A 7,033-nucleotide genomic window follows, 5' to 3' on the forward strand; every position below is an offset into this window, starting at 1 on the left:
AAGAGACATCTTTAAATGACCACCTTCTGACTGGCTCCCTGTTGACGAACACCTTGGTGGGAGTCCTGTGTCACTTCCGCAAAAGGTCCTGTTGCAATAATGTGTGACGTAGAACGCATGTTTCACCAATTTCATCTACGAGCAGAGGACCAAGATTCCTGTGGTGGGAAAATGGAAATCTTGAAGCCCAACCTTCTATCTACAGGATGAAAGTCCATTTGTACGCTGCAGCTTCCCCGCCAGGCTGTGCCAACTATGGGCTCAAGCATCTCGCTTCTGAAGGACGAGGACACTTTAGTGAAGACACCATCAAGTTCGTCCAGAAGAACTTCTACGTCGATGATGGCTCGACAAGTACAGCATCTGTAAGAGAGTCAATCCAGTTGGCAAAGGAAGCAAGAGAACTATGCAGCACTTGCAAACTTCGATTGCAGAAGTTCACCACCAACAAGAAGGAAGTCCTGGAAACGATTCCAAAGGAAGAACGTGTCGATGCAGCAAAGAACCTTGACATGGCATTTGGAGAACAACACATGGAAAGAGCACTCGGAGTACAGTCGCGTGTGGAATCCGATGCGTTCCAGTTCAGAGTGGTCGTTAGAGGAAACCCACTCACCTGGAGAGGAGTCCTGTCAACTGTTGCTTCAGTGTATGATCCACTCTGATTTGTCTCACCTTTCATCCTTGTTGGAAAGCAGATCTTGCAGCAGATGTGTCGTGACAAGCTTGGGTGGGATGACTCAACCTATATGGGAGGCTTGGCTCCTAGACTTGCAAAACCTGGCTGGTGTGAAAATCCGAAGATGCTATATTCCATCAAGCTTTGAAGTCAAACACTATGAGCTCCACCATTTCTCTGATGCCAGCTCATCAGGCTATGGAGAATGCTCATACCTTAGAGCAGTCAGCACATCAAACGAAGTCCATTGCTCCTTGGTCATGGGGAAGTCCAGGGTTGCCCCAACCAAAGTAACAACCATACCGAGGCTGGAGGTGTCAGCAGCAGTGGTAACAGTTCGCACAAGTGACATGCTCAAGAAAGAACTGGAGCTAGACTGTATCCAAGAGATCTTTTGGACTCATTCTAAGGTTGTTCTCGGATCCATCAGTAATGAGGCCAGAAGATTCCATGTGTTTGTTGCAAACCGTGTGGAAAGAATCAAGCAAAGCCCAGAGAGTCTTCACAATGGAGATATGTAACATCTGAGGAAAATTCAGCTGATCACGCCTCTAGAGGACTCACAGCAGAGCAGCTGGTAGCTTCAAACTGGTTTACAGGCCCAAGCTTTTTTTGGCAGAAAGAGCTACCAGCTGGAGAAAGCAAGGTGGGAGAGAGCTCAAGTACTGACCCAGAACTCAAGAAAGCCCATGTTCTACAAACCAAGACAAAGGAAGAAAGAACTGTGTTAGATCGCCAAAGGTTCTCTGACTGGTCCAGAGCTGTGAAAGCTATTGCCAGACTGAAGCGCTGAGCAAGGGAAACCAAAGACCTGCAGTCGAAGTCCTGTGAAGCAACCAGCTTGAATGAAATTAGAGATGCAGAGCTTGCTATTATCAAGATGATTCAAGAAACAACACTCCCCCAAGAAATTCAGTATCCAACATCACAGAGAAGGGCAGGTTACACAAGTCAAGCCCCTTCCTGGATGACCATGGTATCCTAAGAGTAGGATGCCGTCTGACTCATGCTGCCCTGCATCCCCATATAAAACACCCTGCAGTCCTTCCAAGAGACAACCACATGTCAGCATTTCTTGTCAAGCATTATCATGAGAGAGTCCACCATCAAGGACGAGGAATGACGATGAATGCAATGAGAGCTAATGGCATATGGATACTAGGATGCAGCAAGGCAGTATCATCACACATATACAAGTGTACAATGTGAAGGAAATTCAGAAGGTGCACAGAAGCTCAGAGGATGGCAGACCTCCCTGAAGATTGGATGGAAACAACCCCCCCATTCACTTACTGCGGAATGGACTGCTTCGGACCCTTTTACATCAAAGAAGGCAGGAAAGAGCTAAAGCGCTACAGACTGTTATTTACCTGCATGTGTTCCAGATCAGTTCACATAGAGATGCTTGGTGACCTGAGCACCGATGCTTTCATAAATGCTCTGCTTTCATTCATTGCCATTCGAGGAGCAGTCCGCCAGATAAGATGTGATTGGGGGACAAACTTTGTTGGTGCCAAGCATGAACTAGTTGAAGCTTTGAAAGAGATGGATCAAAACAACTTCAAAGAATTAGGATGCAAGTTTGTCATGAACTCCCCAGCTCCAAGTCACATGGGTGGCGTTTGGGAAAGACAAATTTGCACCATCAGAGGTGTCTTGACAAGTTTCTACTTGTCTGTCTAACTGTACAACAGGTTTGCGGGAGGGAGGTTCCTGTTTATGTATGTTTAAGAAAAACAACAGTCAGGAAGACAACTTCACAGCTCCCCTCTGCAAACATTTCTCTACAAGGCCATGGCAGTTGTTAATAGCAGACCACTGACTACTGACAATCTCAACGATCCATCAAGTCCAGAACCCTTGACACCAAACCATATTCTTACCATGAAATCAACGATCATCTTCCCACCTCCTGGAGAATTTTATGAAGGAAGATCTGTACCTCAGGAAGAGTTCAACTCTTGGCTAACAACTTTTGGTCACGTTGGGAAAAGGAGTACCTTTTAAATCTGCAACAGAGGCAGAAGTGGACCGAGGAACGGAGGAATGCAAAGGTTGATGATGTGGTTCTTCTGCAGGATGATTCTACATCAAGGAATCAGTGGAAGCTAGCAAGAGTTGTTGAAGTGTTCCCAGGAAAGGATGGAAGGATAAGAAGACTGAAGTTGTTCATCCAAACCTGTCTACTTGGAGAGGCCCATTCAGAAGACAGTAACACTGTTAGAAGCAGACTAGAGACTCATATTTCAGACTCACTCTGTTAACAAATGTTAGTTCATAGTTCAAAATTAGCTTCAAAGGTTCAAAGCAGCGTGTTTATCTTTCAAGTGATTCTATAAAATTAAATCACAAGTGATTGGTGGGAGTGTAACTGCCTCTCATCATCATTACATTGTAAGTTGTCTCTTTTAAAGTTTGTTTTATAAAATTTAAATGTCTGATAATTTAGCTCCAAAAAAGAGAAAACTCCTCAAGTAATTATTTTTCATTTTCTAAGCCGTGGTAAGGAGCGTGTTTCAGCATTGACTACAGACGGTCATATCACCTTTAGGTTCTTTACACTTTGACATTAATGACGGAAATTAGTTAGGATATATGCAAAGGTGTACAGCAGACAAAAGTGTGTCAAACTGAATTATGACGATGTTCAAATTTCAGATGTTGGTACACCTGGGCCTCAAAGCCACTCAGGTCATGGGAGATTAAAAGATTGAGGACCTAAACTTCGTAATGAGGTCAAGGTAATTTGATGGATCTGCAGAACAATGAAAGCATTACTAAAGTCTCACTTGCTGTGGTAAATGTTAAATTACTGAACGAGAATCTCTGCCTGGGGTCTCACGAATTGGATCCAAAAATACTAAATACAAAAAAAGATTTCTTTGTGAGCAAAAATATCTCAAAGATTAAACGATTTAGGTTTCGTAAAGTGTTATATAACTCCCTGATGCTCAGCCAGGTGCTCTGTTTTTAGCTGCAGACACAATTCAGGTATTTATACATGCAATGGACTAACTCTGCTCTCAAAGCCACACACTCACAGTTTCATAAAACAGAGTTAATGCATGCACAGGATAAACTAATCTGTAACTGCCTCTCATCATCATTATATTTTAAGTTTTGGTTGTCCGTCTGTTTGTTTGTTGAATGAAGTCGCACTGAAGCAGAACTAATGTTCATTGATTAGTTTCCCACGGGATCTAAAAACAGAACACCTCAGCTGAGCGCGCTACAGAAGATCCGAAAAGATCGATAAAAAGAGCAACAAGTTAACCACTCATAAGTTCGAGTTTACAAAAGGAAGACAAGAGAAAAAGAAGATTAGCCAATATCAAGCCCCTTTAATTACAAGCAGCCCACGAGGTATGTGTTGTGTTGTTTGTAATGTACTTACGTCTTAAAGGTGACATATCATGCAAAATCAACGTTTTAATGGTTCTCTACCTGAAATATGTGTCCCTGTTATGTCTACAAACCCCCCGAAAATGAAAAAAAAACATTCTGCCCCTGTTCTGATTTCTACACCTTTCTGTAAATGTGTGCTGAAACGAGCCGTTTCAGTTTTCAGTGTTTTTCATACGTCACAACGACATCCGGTCTGTAACGGAGGTCAGAGCTCGGAGCTTGTTCAGCCCATAGACTGTATAAAATACAACTCAACTCCTCCTCCATTTTTCATTACCTGCACACATGTGCTAACAAGGAGCTTAGGAGGGAGGCATGCTAGTTGTAGGCTGTCTTAATAAACACAAAGGTCGGTTTTACTCCCCACGTCTGCAGATTTGAAGATCTAGTGGATGATTTTTATTTTTCATTGAAAAGTGCTAGCGCTAGTTAGCATAGCCACATAGCTACATGTTCGTAGCTGTGTACCAAGACGCACGCCGACATACTGACAAATAAAACAACAAGAAACACAAAATCTGTGACCAATGGTTCAGAAAGGTCCTGCTGCAGGCGCCTCTCCATCAGGATCAGATTCTAGATCAAATTCAGAGGGTTGAAGTAACGCGGGTCTGTGAGCAGCCGTGTATATTCAGCCAACATGTAAACATTAGACCAACGTGCTGGAGAGCCGAGGCCACATCCACTTTCTGAGGGGGCGTGGTCAGAGAGCTCATTCTCATTTAAAGGCACAGACACAGAAAACAGCCTGTTCTGAGCAGGGCTGAAGAAGAGGGTTTTTCAGGCATGCCAAAATCTGATTTAAAAGTGTTTTTTTGAGCATAAACTTCAAAGACATGTTTTGGGGACCTCTTAGACCAATATATATTGATGAAAAAGAGCATAATATGTCACCTTTAAAGGTTGTGTTGTTTAGCATTGAGGCTACATTTGTGACGACGGCCAATTCATTCAAATGATTGTTTATTATTTGCTCTCTTTTCTTGCCAGTTCTCACGGGTCTACCAGAGAATAAATTACCCCGTTTTTTAACCAAGATCTCGTGACTTTGACATTACTGGAGGGAGCTTTATAATCCATGTATCATAAATCTGCTGTTATATGAACTTATTCAGCGTCTCTGTGCAGCACATGTCCTGTATGAAGCACATCAGTGATCAAGACAACTAACTATAGATGATGTACCTCCTCTCTGTGCCTCTGATGCACTAATGAAGAGAACTCTGTGTTTTTATGATGTTTTTATGGATACAAACCATTTAATTACATCCCATCTTTACCCAACAACAATAACACTCGTCCTTACTTAACCCCCAGTCTGATAGTAATCCCTGGAAATCAGATTACTTCAGTCACTTTATCGAGAACTGTGTCAATCATTAAAGCATGAGGTGTGCACACTGACCTCACCTGAACTTACTGTGGTTGTAAATGTACAGTAGAGTATAACGAGGGAGCTTGGAATTTATGATCATATTGATATCAGAGTGATATCACAATGTGAAGCTGATCAGATCCTCGAGGAATGAGCACGTGGATAAATCAGAAACATGTTTGCATTTAGAAAAGAGGAATGTATAACAGCACAGCTGATATTTATGTCTGTATAAGTCCAATGTTCTGATCCAGACCTCCTTCCATGGTGGACATTACTCTGACAAAAGTATTCAAATGATGCATCTTTTCTTTGGTAAATCTAAAAACACATAACAGCCACAGAAGTCGACCAGCTGCACTTTAATTTCCCTCCAAGAACACAAAACTGTTCTATCAGCCAAGTAAACTAAATGTCATGAAACATGTTTTCCTCGATAACTGAGAGGAAGGAAAAAACTCTGAGCTGTATTCAGGCTTGGCACAGGTAAGAAAAGGAGCTATAGAGAAGGGTGACTGATTGGGTGTCCTCTCCCGCCGCTTGTTGATGAATCAGAGAGCCAAGAAAAGTCCAAGAACAACATCTAAAGCCTGGTGTCTGTGCAAGCTGCCAAAATGGCAAGTGTGGGAAAATACCATCCCCTGTCTGCTCAGTCCCCCCTCACTGAACCCAGACCACAGCAGGGCTGCCATCACGTCTTTGGCTCAGCTGGTTTAATCCTTTTTTGTTTCCTTTCAGAGAATTTGTATTTATTAGTTTGGATTCAGTGAAAAGGTAGGAAAGCAGATTTGAATTCACGTGTTGGCAAGGCAACTTTATTTGTATAGTGCATTCCATCCACAAGGGCAACTCAATGTGCTTTACATTAAAACATTAAAAGCATTGGAAACATTCAGACAAGCACAAAAGAGCACAATTAAAATGACAAATATAATGAAACATAGAAAAGAAAAGGATAATTAGAAACACATTACAAGTAAATTTAAAATATGCATTTAAAGTGAGTTAAAATAAGCTAAGATAGGAAGGTAGTGGCAAATAAAAAGGTCTTAATCTTTGATTTAAAAGAGGTGAGAGTTGGAGCGAACCTACAGCTTTCAGGGAGTGTGTTCCAGATATGTTGTGCATAATGACTAAACGCTGCTTCACCATGTTTCATTCTGACTCTAGGGACTGAAAGCAGACCAGTACCTGATGACCCCAGAGGTCGAGATGGTTCATACAGTAGCAGCAAATGTGCCAAAACACAGTTACATCAGGAGAGGAGAGAGGAGAGAGGAGAGAGGAGAGAGGAGAGAGCACCAAGGAGAAGGACACAGTGTCACAAAGTAGACAGACATATATGAAATGTGCTGATTCTTCATTCTGACTGATTCTTTGTTTCTGTGACTGTTTGGGGAATAAAACAGAAGATCAAAAGCAGAAATAAGTGAAAGTGTTAAAGCTGAAATGCAGGAACACTAACATACATTTCTCTTAAAGACTCTTTAACATGCCTCTCAGATTTAAGATACATATAACTCTTATACTGTTAAAGCCTTTAAGAGCTCCAGACTTTCATAACTTTCCTCAGA

The sequence above is a fragment of the Notolabrus celidotus genome, chromosome 3, assembly GCF_009762535.1.
Source record: "Notolabrus celidotus isolate fNotCel1 chromosome 3, fNotCel1.pri, whole genome shotgun sequence".
Taxonomy (NCBI): domain Eukaryota; kingdom Metazoa; phylum Chordata; class Actinopteri; order Labriformes; family Labridae; genus Notolabrus; species Notolabrus celidotus.